We start from the raw sequence: 21,990 nt of genomic DNA, 5'->3' as shown, positions 1-21,990 counted from the left end.
TGTTAATGTGGGCACATGAGACCTCACCACGGCTGTCCCCTCAGAGCGCGCTGCAGAGGGAGAGGCAGAAGCCCCCATCTCCCAGTCTTTCCCTGAAAGGGGCTTGATGCATATTTTACAAGCTGCAGCCTGAGAGTTCGTCTTCTAATGAGCATGCACGTAGGCGATGACTGATCCTCCCAGAGCCTGAAGGAGCTAGTGGGCACTGCCCCCTCTGCCTCCCTCCAACAGTAAAACCGGGTCTCCAGTATCTCCATGGGAGGAGCCTGTTCACATAACTACTGCTCCAACTTTTAGGGCAGCCGCCTGAGGGACTGGCTCGTAAGGACCTGGCTCTGAGGGCCAGCAGGGCCTGCATTCCCAAGTCCCACGGGACTGTGGCCAACAAGGAAGCAGTTTTGAAACAGGTGCAGGAGCACACACACACACACACACACACACACACACACAGCCCCTGAGGCTATACACCTGGGCTAGAGCGGAGCGAGCAGCCAGCCGTGCCCACCTGCCTGTGCCTCCCTGCAGGAGGCGGGGCGTATGGCACTTTCCAAGCTGCTGCCTGAGGGTCCGGCTTCTAACCCGCCTGCATGCTCAGGGAAAAGCTCTCATGCTTGTTAAGGTTTCTACCATCAACAAGACAAGCGTTAACCAGTGCTGGCGAGGGCGTGGAAGAAGGAAACCTTCGCGCACTGCTGATGGGAATGTAAATCGGTGCAGCCACTATGGAAAACAGCACGGGGGCGCCTCTGAAAATTAAAAATAGAACTTCCATGTGATCCAGCAATTCCATTTTCAGGTGTACAAATGTCATGTACATATATATGAGACATATATATATATATATGAAACAAAATTACCATCTCAAAGAGATATCTGTACTCCCACGTTCATTGCAGCCAAGGTATGGAAAACAGCTACTGTTTCCTTCCACAGATAAATGGATTAAAAAACATGACAGATGATAGATAGATATAGATAGATAGATAGATAGATAGATAGATAGATAGATAGACAGATAGATGATTGATAGATAGATAGATAGATAGATAGATAGATAGATAGACAGATAGATGATAGATAGATAGATAGATAGATAGATAGATAGATAGATAGATAGATAGATAGATATAGATAGATGATAGACAGACAGACACAATGGAATAATCTTATTTTGAGCAGCTGCGTAGTATAATCAACTGCCTTGAGGTGACGGATCTGGAGGCCCTGGGTAAGACAGATTTGTTTAGGGAGGAAAGAACTGAAACTGTTTAAGTAAGTGGTCATGAAGAGCCAACATATGGCAGTGAGGATGGAAACGGAAATATGGGAAGAGAAGCGAGAACCAGGAGAGCAGAGCGGGCAGGAGCTGGGATCAACTGGAGCAGGAGAGAAGTTCACTGGGCGCCCGGGTTTAGGGCCGATGTGATAGGAAGCGCTGCGGGCTCTGGCGCTGAGCTGACTCCTCCAGGAAGATACTGGCGTGAATGCAGGTCGCCTGTGGGGAGAGCATCCTGAGGCCACTGGAAGCAGGAATCTCAAGTTTTCACACATTAACATGGACACACATACATCAGAGCCACGGTTAGCAGAGATAGGTATTGACATGACAGAGTCACAATTTGCTTTCAGGAAGAAACAGTGGAGCTTCCCTGTGGGGAGCTAGTCACAACATGTCACGGGGATCTCAAGAAAGGACTGAAGAGCCCTGGCTCTCTCTGCTGCCTGGCGGGAATGGATATTGATCCAACCCTGTGGAAAGTGTTTTGGTAAAATGTCCTTTACGATTTTCATAAAATGAGGCCACAGTATTTCACTTCTAGGAGCATAGCCTAAATAAACAATCCAAGCAGGGCAAAGCTTCTTCTAGGTATTCATCATTGCATTATTAAAATGAGCCAAGTCAATATTCAATATCTGGTTGGGGTTGTGATTACTTGGATGTAAACATTTATCAAAACTCATTAAATTATCCACTTAGGATCTGTACATTTCACTGTAAATTTTATCTCAAAACTTAAACTATAAATATATAAAAGTAAGATTTCCTTCTTAAAAATAAAACAACCAAATACCAAATTAACCCAAATGGCCCAACACAGGGAAATAGTACCCTTGGAGGATTCACTTGATTATATCTTATGATATTATAAAGTAAGGATTTAATCATAAGTGTTTCTAATAATATAGAAAATGTGTGTTAAAATGTAAATTGAAAAATAAGTACAAAGTACTATAGAGAATATAATCACAAGAATGTCAAAATATGCATAGGAAAAGACAGAAAGTTAATATACCTAAATATTAACAGTAATTGTTATAAGAGTATGAATGATTTTTTTATTTTTTTCTGCATTTTCTATGTTACATAGTGACCCTTATTACATTAAGAAAAAAATTTTTATTCTTTTAAACAGTGAATAAACTACTGCTCCCAGCCACTCCCTGTTCCCTCTCCTCTCAGTTCTTGAGCAAACAACCGGCCTGGATGACTTCATCCCTAATCAAGAATAAGAATTAATCAGAAAGGACCTAAGAAGCCTGTGCATGAATACAATCCAATACTCCCTCCAAAAAAGAAAACCAATTAGCAAATTCATAACAATATTGGAAGCAAGGTTCACCACCCGACCATAAAAATGTGATGTTTCTAAAAGTAACAGAACAAGAGCAAACAGATCGGCAGCATGTCCCAGAAGAGATGAAGAACCTTCTTGGTAGAGAAATGCAAGGGCCCCAGATAGTGCTCTTTCGCAGCAGAACTGCAGAGTAATGCCACCGTCAGAAGCAGGGGAGGCAGGAGAGAGAGTGCAGCAGGGTTTGGGGTAAGTCCCTGAAGAGTGGCTCAGATACGACAGCAACAGGACGGATGAGCACCGCCTCCTAGGAGCTGGGACAGGGAGACCACCAGGATGGCCCCTGAGCAAAAGAAAGGGGCGTTACCGTCCCCCAGGAGGCACCTCCTCGGAATAAAAGCCTTCATACCCTCCTAGGGGCACTTTTTCTCTTCTGCAGTCTCACCAGAGGTGATTAGGGTGTGTACCATCTGCCAGACAAACACGGCTCCTCCTGTGGGCTGAGAAAATACACGCCAAACACAAAGAACTGTTCCATCCAGAGCCTCGACCACAAACAAGAGCAAAGAGGAAACACGGGAATTTAACACCACCAAAGACACACTCTGAACTCAGTAAGTACCTGTTACTGGGAAAAGATTTTTACTAAAACAAACTTTTAAAATATTAAAAGAAAAAATTAGGTATAAATATTAGGAAAAAAAAAACCAAACAATTATTATTATCAAACAATGTGAGTGTCCATCTAGGACATCCAAGAGTTTAAACCTGCCACCTATTAATTCGGAGTGGTCTGCCTCTTTCTTTGGTCTCACCTTGCCTTCCCTGCACAGGGGCCAATTTCAGATTTCATCAAAGGAACTGCCCACCCACATTTCAAATTTCCATTAACTTGAAAAATAAAAGTTCAAACAAAGGCTCCTTTAATTTTATAGTCAGACTACTTCCACATTGTCAAAATCCCTAGAAAAATGCTTGTAAAACACAGACAATACTTTCAAATGAATATAGACCTAGATGAGAGTGAAATACAGAGGTCATAAAAAAACCATCCTTCTTCTAGAATATTGTTATTTAGATATTATAACTGTATGGCAAATGCATCCAATTCTATCAAAGATGGAAACTGAACCTTAACAAATATTCAGACTCAAATAAAACAGAGCCTCAAATGACCTTAATATTTCTTCCATGTATGAAATTGGAGAGAAAATTTGTTAGGTCTTTATAAGGAAATTGTTTTCTTCAAATAAAATCACACTGAGCCTGAGGAAGCAGCAACTTTTCTGGGGACACTCTGGCACAATGCAACATGTGAAGTGTGCATGGAAAAAAAAAGAATAATGTATGAAAATGTACATACAAGGATATTGATGACATTCACTGTAATGGCTAAAACCATACACATTAATGTTCAACAATAGAGAAATGGTTCAGTACATCTACTGGGGAGCCAAGGAGATAGTTCCTTTGTTCAATCTCCTGCAGCCAACCCTCAATCCAGCAGCACAGGCATAGCACTGGCTGTCATGAGTAAGGGAGCATCCCCAAAAGGAGTTACACACATTTGTGTCTTTCCACAATGCCAGGTTTATTAGGGGAAACCTCCCCATTAAGCCAGGCAAGTCACACTCAGGTTACACACAGAGAGGGAGAGCTTACTCCTTTGGAAGCCAGCAGAGAGAGCATCAGGAGCGAAGTCCCAGTGGCCGGTGACATCCGCAAGTGGAGGGGTGGGCATGGGTCTCAAGCCGGGGAGTTGCAGTGCCTGCACGCGTCCTTTGGAGTGGAAGTCCAGCAGGGCTCCAAACATCACCCATGGTACAGCCAAGCTTGAGCGTTAAGTGGCTGGAGCTCTGAGTTCTTACAGCCCTGCAGGGGTGAAGGTCCCATTCATATCAGCGTCCAGATGGAGACCTTATCCCAGCGTCCAGGCTTGTGGTTTTGGGCTTTCCCATTACAGCCTACTACTTCAGTCCGGCTCTATACACTGACTCAACAGTACAGTCTACTCTCTTCTCAAAGTGAACGTCCCTCTCTGGGGTTCTTGGTGCTCTTTCTTGTCTGCAGCCCTTGGTCATTGCAGAGGTTCCCTTAACATTAAATTTTGAAAAGAAAATTAGTATCTCTTTCAAGAAGCGCTGGAGCTTCTTATGCAAATTATCCCCCAACACTACCACCTAATTCTGCACCCCAAAGGAAAGGGCAGACAGTAAAAGTGACACAGCCCTTTTAAAGTGGCTCAGATTAAAAACATGTTTACATCTCCTGTTCTCTCTCAAAATACTGCTTCAATGATGATTTAAAAAAAAAAAATTCACCTGTGAAAACAAGTCGAGGAGAGGAGACAACCACAATCAAGCCAGGTTGCCAGAAAGGAGATGCAAAGCAGAAACTGAGAAAGAAAAAGTAGGTCTTATCCCCAGGTCAGGAATCAGAAGGACATCTGCCTTCTTAACAGAAGCACCCGGAGGCCAGAAAACAATCAAGCAATTCATTCAAAACCCTGAGGGAAAATGACTTCCAATGGAGAATTCTATATTAAGTCACACTCTTATTAGAATATGAGAATAAGATGAAGATTTTTCCAGACATGCCAAATTTCAAGAACTTTTGCCTCTCATACAGCTTTACTCAGGAAGCTATCAGAGTAGGTGCTCCACTGAAATGAGACAATTTACCAAAAAAGGAAAAAAACGAAATGTGGGGTCCATTCAGAACAAGCTTCATACTTTCCAGGGTCCAGTACACAATGAAAACACAGTGTCTGTTGTTCAAAATTTATGAAGAATTTCAAGGTGGCTACAGCAGAGCACTAAACCAAATGCAGGGCCCTTTTAAGTGTAGCTGCACGGGATAAAGACCTCATAAACTCAGACTCTCATGGATCTAATCCAGGAGGTGGAAGAGGGAATTCCCAGGGTGCTGGTGAAGAGAGAAGTCTACACAATCACCAGTCCATACTGGAGGCAGAAAATGGAATGTTCCAAAAAAGGATACCTTCAAGGAAAAGAATGGAATATAGAGATTACCCAATGTGTTCTAATGTATTGAGAAGATATTTCCATTTCTTGGGGAGAGTACATGGAAGACTTAATGGTGGTGTAATCAGTGGGGTGCTTTTTGCATCCCCACCTCTTGAGGTGGAAGTTGGTTTCTTGAGGTGCTGCTGGATTATAATTTCTTGAGGCCCCCACGGGAAGATGAGGTATCATGGAAAATTTTATTTCTGTGGAACTGAGTCTCTGAGTTTCCAAAGTCCTGTCTCCCTCCATCCCACAAGGAAAAAGTCCCATTTCCTCTTCAACAGAGATAGAATTAAAGCCACTGCCCAGAGTTTCCACTCTATATTTGCACAGTCCAGTCCAGCATCTGTTATTAGCTTATGTTCCCAGCCAAAGTCTAACGCATGTAGGGTGCACATGGCCATGAGCCATGCAGCTTCTAGGGCCACATGGCTGGCTAGCGTGGGTCAAAGAACAAGAGACTGCACAAGTAGGCAAAGGGGCAAAGAGGGAAAGTTTCTTTTTCTGGGGATTTTAACCTTACAAGGTTTCTAGTGCTTGCAGTGGATCCACTTCCTCTAGCCAATTATTTTTTCCCAGGATAGACTGACAGGCATGTATTTTCCTTATATCACCCCGACTTCACTATACATGTGTCCATCTTCCCCTTTGTTGAACACCTTCCCCAGTGATCTGCATGAAATGGACTGGTAGTTCCCTGGGGAGTGTGAAACTGCAGCTTCCAGCTGAAGCTGCCCAGATAACCATGCTTATCTGGCCTTCCCTTTGCCTTCTTCCTATTATCAGTATTAATAACTAGCTAACTGCAATGGTAACAGTGGGTTCATTCAGAGCAAACTTCTGACAAATCGATGACTGGCAGGTACCAATATTTTTTACAAACTTGCTGAAACCATGAAGGCAGACAAGCAACAAACTGACCTCCAGGCACAGTCTTGGGAGACATAGATGTGAATCTAAGCCAGTAGAATAAACTTGGTAGAACGGTGGGACTTTCCTAGGAATTTTAAATGGAGGCTCCTGGCCAAATACAGGGGGAATACATACAAAGGCGTGACTCAGCACAAACTATTCAGGACAAACCAGGATGAACTGAGCCCTCTTGGCTGATGATGAGTGCCAGAATGGGGAAACATTCTACATTCCTCTCTCACCATCTCCCACAAATTTCCATTCAAAGCTAGATGTGCTAGAAACATATGCTAGTAAACAGTTCCTATTTGTGATCCTATTAGGACCTGTAAAACAAGCACATTTTGTTTTGTGCATATTGATTCCAGTGTTTTGATTTTAATTTATTTGCTGTAATTAAACTTGTGTAATTGTTGCAAGGAAATTCAATGAAAACAGGCTCAGACATTCTTGTTACGCCAGCTCTCTTCATGTTGCTCTAGTTCATTGGGATTCTCTTGCGGCTTAAAGGTAGGAATTCAGGATCAAAGTGGAATGCTCCCTAATAGTAAGGGGCAAGAGTAATAGGCACAGTTCAGAGCAGAATTATTTTTCCTTTGAAGGTAGTTTTATTATTGTTCTTATGCATGCTGATTTTTTTTGAAAGTTCTAACAGTAAAGATAATCTTCAAGAAAAAACAAAAAAATAATCCCAAATCCCACCACTTAGAGATAAACACTTTTTGCTTTTACCAGTAATCCTGCTGGACGTCTCCCCATGTTCATGGCAGCATTACTCATAATAGCTAAAGAGTAGAAACAACCCAAGGCTCTATGAACAGATGAATGGTAGACAAAATGAGTCATATCCATACAATGGAATATTATTCATCCATAAAAAGGCATTTCGGTCTTTTTTCATATTTATTTTGTATTGCTTTCAGGTGTACAGCTTAGTGATGAGACAATCATATACTTTACATAGTCTTCCCCTTGATATTTCCAGTACCCCAACTGGCACCATACATAGTGATCGTAATGTTATTGACTATATTTCCTAAGCTTTACTTACTTCCCCGTGACTATTTTCTAACTACCAATTTGTGCTGCTTAGTCCCTTTACTTTTTTCGCCCAGACTCCCAAACCCCCTCCCATCTAGCAACGATCAAAATGTTCTCTGTATTTATGAGTCTGTTTCTATTCTGCTTGTTCATTTATTTTGTTCTTTAGTTCCACATGTAAATGAAGTCATACAGTATTTGTATTTCTCTGACTGACTTATTTCACTGAGCATAATACCCTCTAAGTCCATGCACGTTGTCACAAATGGTACGATTTCATTCCTTTTTATGGCTAAGTAATATTCCATTGTATGTATGTACCATCGCTTTTTTATCTACTCGTCTATTGACGGGCACTTTTGTCGCTTCCATAGCGTGGCTATTATAAATAACGCTGCAATGAACATAGGGATGTGTTCTGGATTTCTTCGGATATATACCCATAAGTGGAATCACTGGGTCATAAAGCAGCTCCATTTTTAATTTTTTGAGGATCCTTCATACTGTTTTCCATAGTGGCTGCACCAATCTGCATTGCCATCAACAGTGCATGGGGGTTCCCTTTTCTCCACACCCTCGCCAACACCTGCCATTCGTGTATTTATTGATGACAGCCAAGGAATGAAGTTCTAATACGTGCTGCAACATAGATGAACCCTGAGGATATTACACTAAGTGAAATAAGCCAGACATAAAAGAATAAATATTTTATACCACTGATATGAACTATCTAGACGAGGCAAATTCAGAGACAGGAAGAAGATTAAAGGTTATCAGGGAGAGGAGGGAAAGGGAGTTATTTCATAGAGGTTACAGTTTCTGTTTGGGTTGATGAAATGTTTGGTAATAGATAGTGGTGATTGTTGTATGATTCCAATGTATATAAAATGTCCAGAATTGGCAAATCTATGGAGACAGGAAGTAGGTTAGTAGTTGCCTAGGACTGCAGGTCAGGGGTAAGATGGGGTGAAAAAAGGAGTGACTACTAATGGGTATTGTGTCTTTATGGTTGAGGGTGAAAATGTTCTAAAGTTAATTGTGGTGATGGTTGTACAAGTTTGTGGATATACTAAAAACCATTGAAATATACATTATAAATAGGTAAATGGTATGGTATGTGAGTTTTATCGCAAAAAAAGCTTTTTTTAAATTGTGGATTTCTCTGATGATGGATGAGTTGGACCATTTTTTCATAATTATTGGTCATTTGTGTTTATCTTGTTGTAAATGACTTGTTCATGTGTTTTAGTCTGATTGTTTCGTTTGCTTTTGTGTTTAACAATGTAAAGTACCACTTGGAGTCTACATTGACAAGTATTTTGCAAGCACGTTGTGTTCCTGAAGTTTGTACAAAACGCTGCAGGTGGCTTGCCTCCAGTCAAAAGAGACCACTTCTGAAGATGCTGACATCTTCTAACAGGTTGTTAGAAGTCTGACAGGTTGAATTGATTTTATTTGTAACAGTAAACACAGCCTGGAAGGGCAGCACAGTAAGAATACTCTTTGAATCTTCAGTGCCATACCAGGCGGTTTGCAAATACTATTTCACATAATCCATCACGCCCATTTACAAAGCAGAGAGGTCAATACCCCAAGGTTACACACCCAGCTATTGCAACTGAGATTTGAACTTGGTTCTATCTGCTTCCAAAGTGCTAGTGCCTCTGAAAAGTATTGATCACATATGCATGACCAATTATAGGAAGCTGTGACAGTGCCTTTTGTACTTCTCAGCTCCAGACCTAAGACTGGGATCACGCTGAGCACCCGCTGGCATTATAAAGTTGGAGCTGTCAGAAAACACATTTCCTCTATTGCTCCAAGGGAGGCCATGCTTGTACAGACTGGAATCACACAATCTCATGCAACAATCACCGCTATTACAAACATTTCATCAACGCAAACAGAAACTGTAACCTTTATTTACCAACACAAACATAAATTCTTCAAGGTCCCTTGAATGTTCCTGTGGGGAATTATGAGCCTCCCTGGGTCATAAGGATCGCACTTGGACATATCTGCTCAGCCAAAGCCCTGATTCAGGACATAGCAGTAATAGGTCAGATGTCATACAGACCAGGAAATGTCAAAGTCACACAAAGAATGACACACAGCCATCAAAAGAGCTAACGCATGTCATATTTGGAAAGTTAATTTTTATATTCCATAGGATTAGATTATACATCTGTGTAATTATGGATGATGTCATACAAGGATCAAATTAGGGAACTTAGAGTTTATCTACTCAAACTTTTTACTTTACAGCTGCAGAAACTGAAAACCTGAGATTTTAATTAACTATTTTACTTAGAAAAATATCAGTGAGGGGAAGACAGCACTATTTCTCTGACTCCAAGCTCCCTTCCTCCTCACTCCAAAAAAACTCCCAAGTCAGTTTTCAATGGGAAGCCTTTAAAAACTGTGGATGTAATATTTTCTAGCCCTCTGTGCTGCACTGGGAGTTGTTCAACTCAAACCCCCTTTAGCTCTGAAGACTGGGAGAGAATATAATTCTCAACACTGCTCATGTTTTCAAAAGTCACATGTCTTCAGGTTGCTAAAAATTCTGGTCTGTGAAACACAAAATGAAATGCCAGGACGCTATTTCTGATTGACACCGGCGCAAGGAAGCAGGTTTCTCTCCACCAGCAAAGTCTCCTGCAAAGAGAGACGCTGCCAGTGACGAGCCATAAGTGTTGCCACCTCGCACTGAGGAAGGTGCCGCGTTTCCTATTGATTGAAGCGAGAGGCCTTCCCTTTGGCCCCCGCTTTCCAATACTCCACCAATGCTCCAAAGTCAGACATTTAACTTTACTTGAAACTTAATTGTAAATGTGGTTGTCGTGTAAGGTTGATCCAGCAAAGAACAGTAAAAAAATGCAAATGGGGGTCAGGAAACACTTGCTTTTCTATCACCTTCCAGTTCATCTGTTTTCCTTCACTTGGAATTTAGTTGATTTAGTATAATTTAATTTTAAAAATATTGCTATACGTGGGTATGCTCAGAAATGTATACGAATTAATTTTTCAAGTAGGTATTACTTGGCACAAACCTAGTTCAATACCTGTAACTATATTATTTTATGTATAATCTGGGGCAATAGAATAGATTCCACTAAAAGTTAGAAAGTGTTCATTTAACTTTTTAAAAAGTATTTCACATACATTTTGATATCAATCAACCCTATGCCACAGAGAATTCAAGATAAGCACACTCAAAATGTAAGGAAAGGACTGAATGTTCAAGTCTGAGCACATTTACACAGCAACATAGAATTCTGCTTCCCTCCTTGGTTAACAAACATAATGGTCAGACTTAAAAATAAGTATTTAATTTATATGTTTATCTAACTTATTTATATAATGCATAATATTGTTAAATAATATATACTTATATTTAATATATGTTAATTATTTGAGAATCTAATGCAATTGGAATCAATTGGAAAGTTCAATATATAATTGTGTATATATATAGATATATATACTGAGTTAAATATATATTATATATACAAATATATATATCAATATAAAATTTATATGCGCACACATGCGTGCACATACACACACACACGTGTATATATATCTCTCTCTCCAGAAAAAGCTGACACCTCTTTTTTTCTCATTTAACTAACTGATTGGGGAGCGGTTTTCACAATCATATAGATGCTAATAGTGTCCAAACCGGAGTCTGCACTTACATAGCCAGAAAGCAACCTGTGGTTCTCTTTTTCTCTTAACTCCTCTTTTATTGTCCTTCATTTTCTACTCTAGACTTCAGAGTCTGTATGTTTGTTTTGTGCAAGTTGAATTTGTTTTCCTCTTTGAGTCCGTGGCACTGTCAGCTGACACAGTGAAAGGTGATTTACAGCACAATTACCAGCCAACTGGAGAACATATCTGGAAACGGGGAATGTGAGCAGTAAAGAATGTCAGGATCCACTAACAATAGAAGGTCTCATACTTCCAGTTTCGTCATCTTTGTTTGGCATAAAAATCTCTTACTTCAGCTCATTGTGGGTTTGTTTGTGTTTTCAGCATAGTGAAGGGAAAATTCAATGTGAAAAAAAGCTGGTTTTCATAGCCCATGAGATCAGGATGCGTACATGGCTAGTGACCACTTCAGGTTGCTCTGCCTGCCAAGGCTCAGAAAGCGCCTCTGCGTCCCTGACAGTTCAGTGGCCTGCAGATGTCATAACTCACATGCATGTTTTCTGCTTCTCACTTTCCACTCACACTGATGCTCACGTCCCTTGATTTCTTACATCCACCACACACACACATTGATGTACGCATGTGTGTGCACTTTATGTGGTTGAATATATTCTCCAAGAGGAATATTTTCATTAGACTGAAACATTTCGTTTCCGTATTGATCTATGGTGCCTCTTGAAGCTACTCCAAAGCCTCATGTGCCATGTTGGTGATCAAACCACTTCATCTCAGAATTCCAGAATTTTTACAAGATCACAGCTAATGAGTTAGTCTCCAGCATGGTGTCACGAGGCTCAGTTCCCAGAACCAAATCCTGCCTGCCAGTTCCTTTCACAGCAGAGCATGTCCTCTCGTTTGCTCTGGAGTGCCATCCGTGGCCAGCACTGTGCAACGGGAAACAGCTTAGATCAGGACACCGCTGGCATTTTCCCCTCGACGACTGCTCGAGGTTAAGAAAGGATGCTCACACCTGCCAATTCTGCTGAATTTCTTCCTCTCATGCTGCACCCCAGTCAGTTTTACATTTTCTTGAGGAAGTGGAGAATGTAAAACCTGTCTTTGGCAGCAATGTGACTGTCCTCTGCTACCTCAGAGGATGGTAGCACTCATCTCTCTAGTGGATGGAGAAGTTGGAGATGTGATGGGAAATCGCTCCCGTAAGGAGGAAAGTTCGCTGAGATGTGTCAATTCATTGTTAGCTCAGGAAACATGGTGACTCATCTCCAGCTGTGTCAAACTCCTCATTCCTCTCAGCGCCACCTCCTGAGACACTAAATGACCAAGCAAGAGGTGGAACCCTGGTCAATGTGTGACTCAAGGCTGGCCAGGTTAAAGGCCACAAAGAAATTAGTAATTGTACAAAAATTAGTCCATTTCATCTACAGTGCTGCCATAGGACCCATAGCTTACAATTCTGATTAGAAAAAGCACATTTGGATCATTTTCTAGAACATGACTAAGACACAACACACCAACTGCACTTGCTTTCAAGATTAGTCCAATATCATTGTACAACTTAACAACGATAAGCTATTGAATTTACTGCCCGCATCTACCTCACAGATCATATAGTAACTCAATAGCGTCTTCTTAATGACTAAATAGTAATCCAGGAACTGTCTGAGAAACCAGTTTCTCCACCACAGATTGTCTCACTAACCTCCTGAAGCCAACCAGTTCCTCCCTGGGTTTTGCAGCCAGTATTGCTGTGCCTCTGCCTCACTTTCTCTGACAGTCACATGAACTTTTTTATTTTTCTAGTTGTTGCTTCATTAAGGGTCACATGCTTGAAACTTTCAAAAGAAGCATTATTCACGGCAGTCAAGACAGGAAAACAACCATGATAGAAAAATTGGTAAAGACGGTGTGGGACATATAGACAATGGAGTACTACTCAGCCATGAGAAAGGGTGAAATGCTGCCATTTGCAACGACATGGATGGATCTTGAGAATATCACGCTAAGTGAAATAAGTCAGACAGAAAAAGTCACATATGTAGGATATAACGCTGAAAGCAACAAATGAGCAAACAAGACAAATAGACAAAAACTCATAGACAGACCACAGTATAGTGGTTACTAAAGTGAAAAGGGGGCAGGGGACAGTAAAGGATAGAGGAGGTCAAATATATGGTGACCGAAGAAGATTAGACTTTGGGTGGTGAAAACAATGCAATATACAGACAGACGATGTAGTAGAGAATTGTGCGTTTTAAACCTATATGATTTTATTAACCAATGTCCCATCAAAAATTTAATTAAAAAAATTTTAAACTAAAAAAGAAAGAAATGTTATTGCTGTTAAGTCAGCACTCAGCATTTGTGTGAATGATGTTGTTATATTGTTATTTATAATAAGAAATATATATTTGGTCTCCTCATTTCTGGCACAGAGCTCAGAAAACCCTTAGGATTTCCTAAAGGTGTCTTTTATTATATTAATGGAGTGACTTTTGGAAAACACCTGAAGATTTTGGGAGCTTGTTGCCAGGGAACCAACCTGGATGTGATTGGAACTTTCAGTCTCACACTTCCCCACCTCCCCAACACCTGACCTCCAGGATAAGGGTGGAGGGGCTGGAGATTGTGTTCAATCATCAAGGGCCAATGGTTTAATCAATCATGCCTAGGCAATGAAGCACCCATCAGAAAAAGAAAAGGACAGGGCTGAGAGAACAGGTTAGTGAATAAGTGGTGAGTTGGGTAGGGTGGTGCACTCAGAGAGCGCCTGGAAGCTTCCTGCCCCTTTCTCAAGCCTTGCCTTATGCATCTTTTCCATCTGGCCATTCCTGAGTTCTATCTTTTTAAAGTAATCCAGTAAGGAAAATGTTTCTCTCAGTTCTGTGAGACGCTCTAGCAAATTAATCAAACCCAAAGAGGAGATTGTTGGAGCCTCCAGCTATAGCTGATCAGTCAGAATCACGGGTGATAAATTGGACTTGCAGTTGGGGAAATGAGGCAATCTTGTAGGACTGAACCCTTAACTTGTGGGATCTGACACTATCTCTAGGGAGACAGATCAGAATTTACTTGAATTGTAGACCCCTTGCTGATGGCTGGAGACTTGCCTGGTGGTTTGGGGAAACCCCCCACATGCATGCACCTTGGAATTGGGTGAAGAATCAGAAATGTGCCTTGAGGGCAGAAGAACCTGAGACCTAGAAGTTGTGAGATTTTCCGTGTGTGGATGTGAGGAGTGGAGAATGGATATGAGGGTAGTGGGAGGGCCTGGGGAGAAACAAAACATGGTGGGCATAAAAACAATCTGTCATAAAGGGCCAATCTTTTTTCTGATTTGTATTTAAAAATAAAATAAAATCCTAAAGTCCAAGACACACACAGTATAAGCCCACAGATGCCACACTTGACTGTCACAGCAATGTCAAATCTCTACCAAGCCATCTCAGTGTTTACTCTCAGTTACTCACCTAACGCCTAAGATGCAGTTCACAGGCTGACTGCCTCACCTCACCAGTGGAAAAGGTAGCTATTTCCTATAGCCCTGTTAGTAAGATAGATCTGGCTGAATTTTAGGAGCTGAGCCTTCACTTTTTTTGCTTGCTGTGGCCCCTAGAGAGCAATCCCTTTGCTCTGGGTTGCTGTATTTCAGCTCTGCAGCTGCTCTGGCCCCTGGTGAGTCCAGGAACACTGACTCTCAGATGTAAAGAGCCTTTCTCAATCTTTGTCAGCCTCTCTTGCATTCTCTAGAGATCTCTACAGTCCTGGGTCCTGGGGTTGTGTTCTCACCTCCTGGCTAGTGCAGCTTCCTAAACCATGTGCTTGTCTGTTAGCAGCCGGTTTTACTGCTAGGAGAAGCCCAACTCTTTCTCTATGCTTTTGGACATGCTGAGGTGCACATTTTATGTGGAATAAGACAATGGACTCCATGATCCTAAATCTCCCCTCTCCCTTTATGCTTTATATGTATTTCAGAGCTTGTTCCCGGCCCACTTTCATCCTTCGACTCACTGTGGGTTTTCACTCTGAGAAATCAAACCTTTTGTGGACCTGAGAAGAAAGATTCACTTGATGTGAACTTGAGAAGGAATTCATCTGCTGAGATGGACTCCCCGTAGTCAACCAAGGGCCCACATTTTACAAATAAGAGTCTAGTGGCGATTTACTAACAGGGGCTTCTCATGTACCCTGGGTTCAGGGAAAAACCTCAAACTGAACTCTCAGCTTCCACACTATGCCCTCTTGTTTACATTGTCTGAGTCAACCTGCAGGGAAGCCCTGGTTTCATCTTTTCCCTTAACACCCAATCAGAATGCATAATATTGGCCTATCAGGTCTGTGCGATTAGGAAAAAATCAGAACCCTAAGAATTTGGATACCTTATTTGCATTCAATGAACCTAATCGGGAACCTGGGCAGGAACTCTCTGTTTAAAAGATGGCCTCCCTTTTGTCTCAGCCAAGAGTCCCTTCAGTTTCCACCAGAGGCTGTTTCCCCAGTTTGCAAACTGTTTCACATGAATACAGTCTCTCCATTTTCTGATATTCTTTGGGGGAATTTTGGTTTACACCATCCGCAGCTCTTCTAAAGAGCTTAGGTGATTTACATACCCCAGGCCTATCAATGCTGTCCTGTCCTAGTCCACACCAAATTTCACACCTAACTGCAAGATGCTAACTCTTGCCACCCACATCGAACTCAGTACAAAAGTTTAACATCAAAACCCTCCCCAAGCGTTCAGGAGTCCTGCCATATGTAAACACTGAAGAGCTGTTCTCTCACATCCCTTCAGGAAGGACGATGGCAGATTTATGGACTTTCAGTGGAATTTTTCCTGACTCCCGATGACTGGCTAGGCAGAAGCAGGGTAGATTTATTTTCTGGCTGGCCCTCAGATGTGCAAGCTCAGTCATCTGCAGCCCAGCTAATTAGAAAGGTCAGTGGTGCCTTTTGAGCAAAGCAGAGAAATAGACCTCAGCCAGCCTGCCAATGTGCATGTCACTGATGAGATGCCGCACCGCGGCAGGGGGAGGGCTAAGAATAACTCTCTCCTGGTAGAGAACCTTTGCGAGAAAGTCTTAAGGCAAGGGAGACAATGCTACTGCTGGAGAGGTCGCTGTCAGCAGCTTCTGTGCAAAATTGATGATATAACGTGGACGGTTCCTGTAGGAGAGGATGGCTGCATTAGGAATAAAGGAGGACTCTAAGAGTAAGAAAGAAAAGGTGAAGTGAGAAATGTCCCCAGCTCTATAACAGACATAGTGGAGCATTCAGAAGCTACGGGATGCCACCAAATTCCTTCCTGGAGTGCAATGAAGGGCATCGTATTTCTTACGCATTTGGTATGTTCCAGACACAGTATGAAGGTGATTTTCTATATTATAGAAATAATATACTATTGTCATCTTTTTATAATTGAGAAAGCAGCCATGCAGAGTAGTTAAATAATATGTCTAAGGTCACACAACCAGCTTTTCCAAACCAGGTGAAGCTGGGACCGAATCCTAAGCCCACCTTCCATGTACCCATTACCACTGCAAAGCAGAGGGGTAACTGTCTGATATCAGATCACTGTACACACCATTGCTAATTCAATCCTACTCCACCACCAAAAATAAATAATAGCATGAATTCATATTCCATTAAATTATAATTAAAGCCCTAAGACGGTACCTAGCCCATATTTTTCAAATAATACAACATAGAAATAATATATGAAATTTGAACTTGTAGTTCACAAACACAAATCCATTTGTCTTACTATATTATCCAAAGAGATGTTATCTAAACAGCTCTATGAAATGTTATTCTATTAGATTTCATTCCGATGCAAGAACTACAAGTACACTCAGAGCCTTAGCACATTGATTTATCTGAAAGAACTTGATGAAAAAATGAAATTTCTCTAGAACATATCAGGATTTGAGAACAACAGGAAATTATACCACCATTGGAGGTCGGAGTATTTTATGAAGCCCTTTGCTACTGATGTGACTACAGTTTTATCTCCAATAGGAAGCTCTACCAAATATATACTAACCAAAAACACAGTATATCCAATCAGGCAGTCCCCAAAAGATAAGCCAACTCTGGGCCTTCTCCCGTCAAACAAGGTTCACTATGTGGCCCCAGATAATCAGATATTTTCTGCGTATCTTCTTCATTTTTATTTTTATCCTACAGAAGCTTCCTGCCTTCTGCCCCATTTTGCAGTTCTCTGAAAAAAGGCTGTGTTCTTCATGCAGGGTTAAATAAAGTTTGTTTATATCACCTAAATTGTCTTCTTTTTAATAATTTTTAACACAAACCAATCATAATAACACTGATATATAAGCTTAAGTTATAATGTTTTGCTTTAAGACCAAGCTATTTTTTTAAATAACAGTAGCAAAAAGGCCAGCAAAAAGAGAAAGAGACTGGGACCCATCAGAGGTTAAAAGAGACTTAAGGGCTCTATTAGCCTAATGCAATGTGAGGCTCATATGGATTATCATTCAAACAAACTATGGACAAACTAGTAAAATTTGAGCTCGGATTGGAAATTATATGATGCTAAGTAATTATGAAGTTTTAGATGTAGTAATTTTATGAAACTTAGGTGTAAAAAAAACTATCAAAACTATTGTGGAAGAGAAGGGACCACATAGGAAACCTGACAAGCTCAGGGGAGGCCTCATGGTGGGCCTTACAAACCCAGAGAACAAAAGTGACCACACAGGGTGGTCTGAACATAAAAATGTCTAGCTGGTCATCGTGGGTAATCACATCCTAGGCCTGTCGCTTCCTTGACGAAGGTCAGTCTTTACCTTCGAAATTGTCTATTGTCTTTGTGCATCTAAGATAATACACCTCTGAAAAGTCAAAGAAATCTCCTTTCCCAGACCCCTCAGGGCACAGAACCTCCTCATTGCTGCTCACATATCATCTCTATGTGCTGTAAATAGTAATCATCAACTCCCCTGCGCCCACCAGTGGAAGAGAAGCACGTGTGTCTCTCCATTTGGCTTTTAATCCAATCCCAGAGATTTCCCTGCTTTGTTTTCTCCCTCCTCCCTAATCTACCGCCCATGGATTTGATGTAACCCTCCGTACATCTCCTCCTCTGATTCTAATATATGCAACAAGCTGCAAAACTGCCATTCTTCAGGGCATTTTCTCAACCCATTGAGATTCTGCTTCCTGGCAACTGTCTTCAGTTTGGCTCACTGAACACTTACAAGACTTTTTCTGAGGCTAGGTGTTCTCTCGTTGGCTCTATTAAAGATAAACCTGATAGAGATGAAGTATTATGTCTGGGATCGGCTTCAAAACAATTGGAAGAGATATGGAGAGTGGGTACAGGTCAAATTAAAATTGACAGTGTACTGATAAATATATAATTGCTGGAGTGGAGTGATGGGTACATGGACTTCATTACACTATTTTCTCTCTTTGAATATGTTTGAAATTTACCATTATGAAAAGTGTGTATTTTTAAGTTTATTATCTAGCATTAGTTCCAGCACTTACCTAACCTTGTGCCTCATTTTCATTCATAAATATGATTCCAAATATTAATTATAAAAATAATAATTGAAATTAAAATATTATAAAAATAATTAAAATGGTCTTGCATACAAACATTTTCACTCGGATTGTTTTTATAAATAGTACCCTTTTGTTTCTGTTAACCTTTCTGGAAACAGCCCCCATCAGTCTTCACTCTCGTGGCTCTCTCCAGATCCTCTCAATATTCATTTCCTCCGAGTGCCTGTGGCCACAAAAGGGCATCCCTGGCAGAAGGAACAAGTCCCAGGAGCGCTGCTACGTGCTCATGTTTTCCCCTCGAGGGGGCCACAATGAATTCACGGCTCCTTGTGCCTGCCCTGAATACAGTCAAGGTCTCCTCTACTCCTGGGCATCACTCACAGCCACACCCAGCCTTAGACCTGGGGGATCCACAGATTCTGAATAGAGTCTGTACCACTTCCCTGCGTTTGGATGGCAGTTCTTCATGGGTGATGCCTAGGAATGCTGGTTCCAAGGACTCTGAGTGATTCACAGGAGATGTATAGAGCAAAATGAGGTTCTATCTCCTTCCCAACAGAACAGGAAAACCCTTGTCTAGCCACAGGGAGATGCTGGCCTGGGACGAGTGCCAAACAGGAGGAAACTGTGGAAAGTGCATTTTCCCAGCAACAAAAATATAAGCCAAAATCAGGATCACCTTCATGGACTCTAATTTCAGAAGCTGGTACATTCGTTTGTTGCAGAAATTTCTTTGACAGTAATGCCCTAGGCCTGCCCAGACATGGAATGATCACAGCAGTCTGGAGCCCCCACCACGGGCATTCCTTAGATTAAAAGTGTAGTTTTGTGTTATATAGAGCACATATGAATAAATATGCAGCACCTTCGGTTTCCAGAGCTAGCAAGAGGTGAATGTGCTTATCCGTTACCCTCTTTCCCCCAAGGAATCCCTCATTTTGAGGAAGAAAATGTCCATAGACAAGTTCAGTGAATGTTTCAACTTTGGTTGATTTATCCAAACAGCAGCGGAGGCATTCTTTTTAAACTCTTGTCATTTGCTTGTGTAGTTTTTGGCTTTTGGTATTCAAAATATTCCAAATGCCTGCCTTCATTTGTCTTTTCACACCTTTTTAGAGGCATCTGGGGAATTTCACTAAGCCCAGTGATTTAAAATGCTAAAGGTCAGAAAGTTTATCACTTCTTACTTAAACAATGACCCTGCAACGCACAAAAGGAAAACACTGATCATGCAACTTAACAAGTGCATATTACCTATGGTGTTGCAGAATATTTGACGGAATTCCAGGAGAGGCATGTTCTGGTCCCAGGCTGTCCACTCATAAACTATTTGATATTAGGTAAATTATTAAATTCCTAGGAGCCTCTGTAAAATAAGGGATGCAGATTGGATGAATGTTAATGGTTGTTCAAAATCTTCCATTCAATGAACTGCTTATTACCTTAATAACCCTTTAACTTATAACTATTTGGTTTTTCTCTGAGATGATAAAGATTTAAAACGTGATATTAAGCCTCTGTGGGGAAGATAAAATAATAATTTGCCCTCCTACCTTTTTAATCTTCTGGCTACACTAATAAACAATTTAACATGAGACAGATAAACAGAAGAAAATGACCAAATTTATTACATACTTACATATGGGGATTCCCTAAGAATATGAGACCCCCAATTTTGGAATTGCCTCCTATGTTACAGTATATGCATCCCCTGAAGGATAGCAGAATTTGCCACCCCAAAATATGCCTCTTTGGCATGAAGATTATTTTGAGCTGAAATAAACATTTTCTAAACTTTCTAAGACTTACAATAACAAATTAAACATTAAAAGAAGAAATATATTTGCATTCATTAAATCTAAAAATAAATTTCCATTTCCAAAACCAGAATTATCTCAACAGTTCTTAAGGAAATTTCATTTATATTATGACTTGGCTTTCATTTGTATTTTTTCTTAATTAATTGTTTCACCTTTAAATAAATGACTTTTGTACAAAATACTAATAGTGCTCTACATCTGCATAGCACTTTCAAGTATTGAAATGACTTTATATAGCTTATTTTTTTTACATATATTTTTATTGATTTCAGAGAGAAGAAGGGAGAGTGAGAGAGAGAAACATCAATGAGAGAGTCATTGATCGGCTGCCTCCTGCACGCCCCCGACTGGGGATCAAGCCCGAAACCCAGGCATGTGCCCTGACTGGGCATCGAACCGTGATCTCCTGGGTCCTAGGTCGATGCTCAACTGCTGAGCCACGTCAGTCGGGCAGTATTGAAATGACTTTAACTTGAATTTTTTTAACTGAGTCTCAGAAAAAACTTTATGAGGTAATGATAATACTACCCAATTTTATAAATGAGGAAACTGAGGCCACACTGCTAGTAAGTAGCAGTGCCAGTATTCAAATCTAGGTCTTCCAGCTCCAAGTTCAATAATAAGCCATTTGTCTCTTAAGTACTAACATTTCCTTGAAGAATGCCTTAAAAATCACTTCAAGCCTCCCACACAGTAAAATAGAAGCACACTTCTCAGCAGTGGGCTTCAAAATGAAGTGAGAAAGTGGCCTCTCCTTTGCGGAATGAGCAACAGAAGCAAGTAGCTACGCCAGCTCATCAGGAACAGACACTGGTCACCTCCGAGGTGTCTGGGCTCCAGGAAAGACGGTGTCATCTAGTATGCAAGGCAACAGCCGCAACCTGATAAAACACAAGCGCTTTAAAGGACTCATTTTGATTTATTAAATCAATGATCCATAAAGTCAAAAATCTCTCTAAAGTAGAACTTGACATGATAGACTATAACAATTCTGTTAATGGCATCAAGTTAATGGCATCCTGCATTTGCCCAATCGACTAGAGCAAATCTTAGAGACATTCTGCTCAGGAAAGAGGGACCATTGATCAATGACACGATGTGGTGGGGGGTTAATGCCGGGGCCTTAGACAAATGCCCCCTGCGGTTCCACCTGGAGTGCCACCACGACATGTGACGATCTTAACTTCGCTATGCTCCTGTCTTATTCACTAGTAGTTATATTTCGAGGAAGCAGATCCCCACCCTTCACATAAAATGTGTTTACTCTGTGACCTAGTAAAGTAATAAATGACTTGAAATGACTTAATAAACTGATTTAAAAAAATAAATTTAATTAATTATATGATATGATATAAATAATAGAGTGGGGAGGAACTGAACAAATTAAATTTGACTTAGCTATTATCTAACCCCCAACCC

The sequence above is a fragment of the Miniopterus natalensis genome, chromosome 6, assembly GCF_054644295.1.
Source record: "Miniopterus natalensis isolate mMinNat1 chromosome 6, mMinNat1.hap1, whole genome shotgun sequence".
NCBI classification, from domain to species: domain Eukaryota; kingdom Metazoa; phylum Chordata; class Mammalia; order Chiroptera; family Miniopteridae; genus Miniopterus; species Miniopterus natalensis.
Note: the sequence above shows the minus strand (reverse complement) of the source record.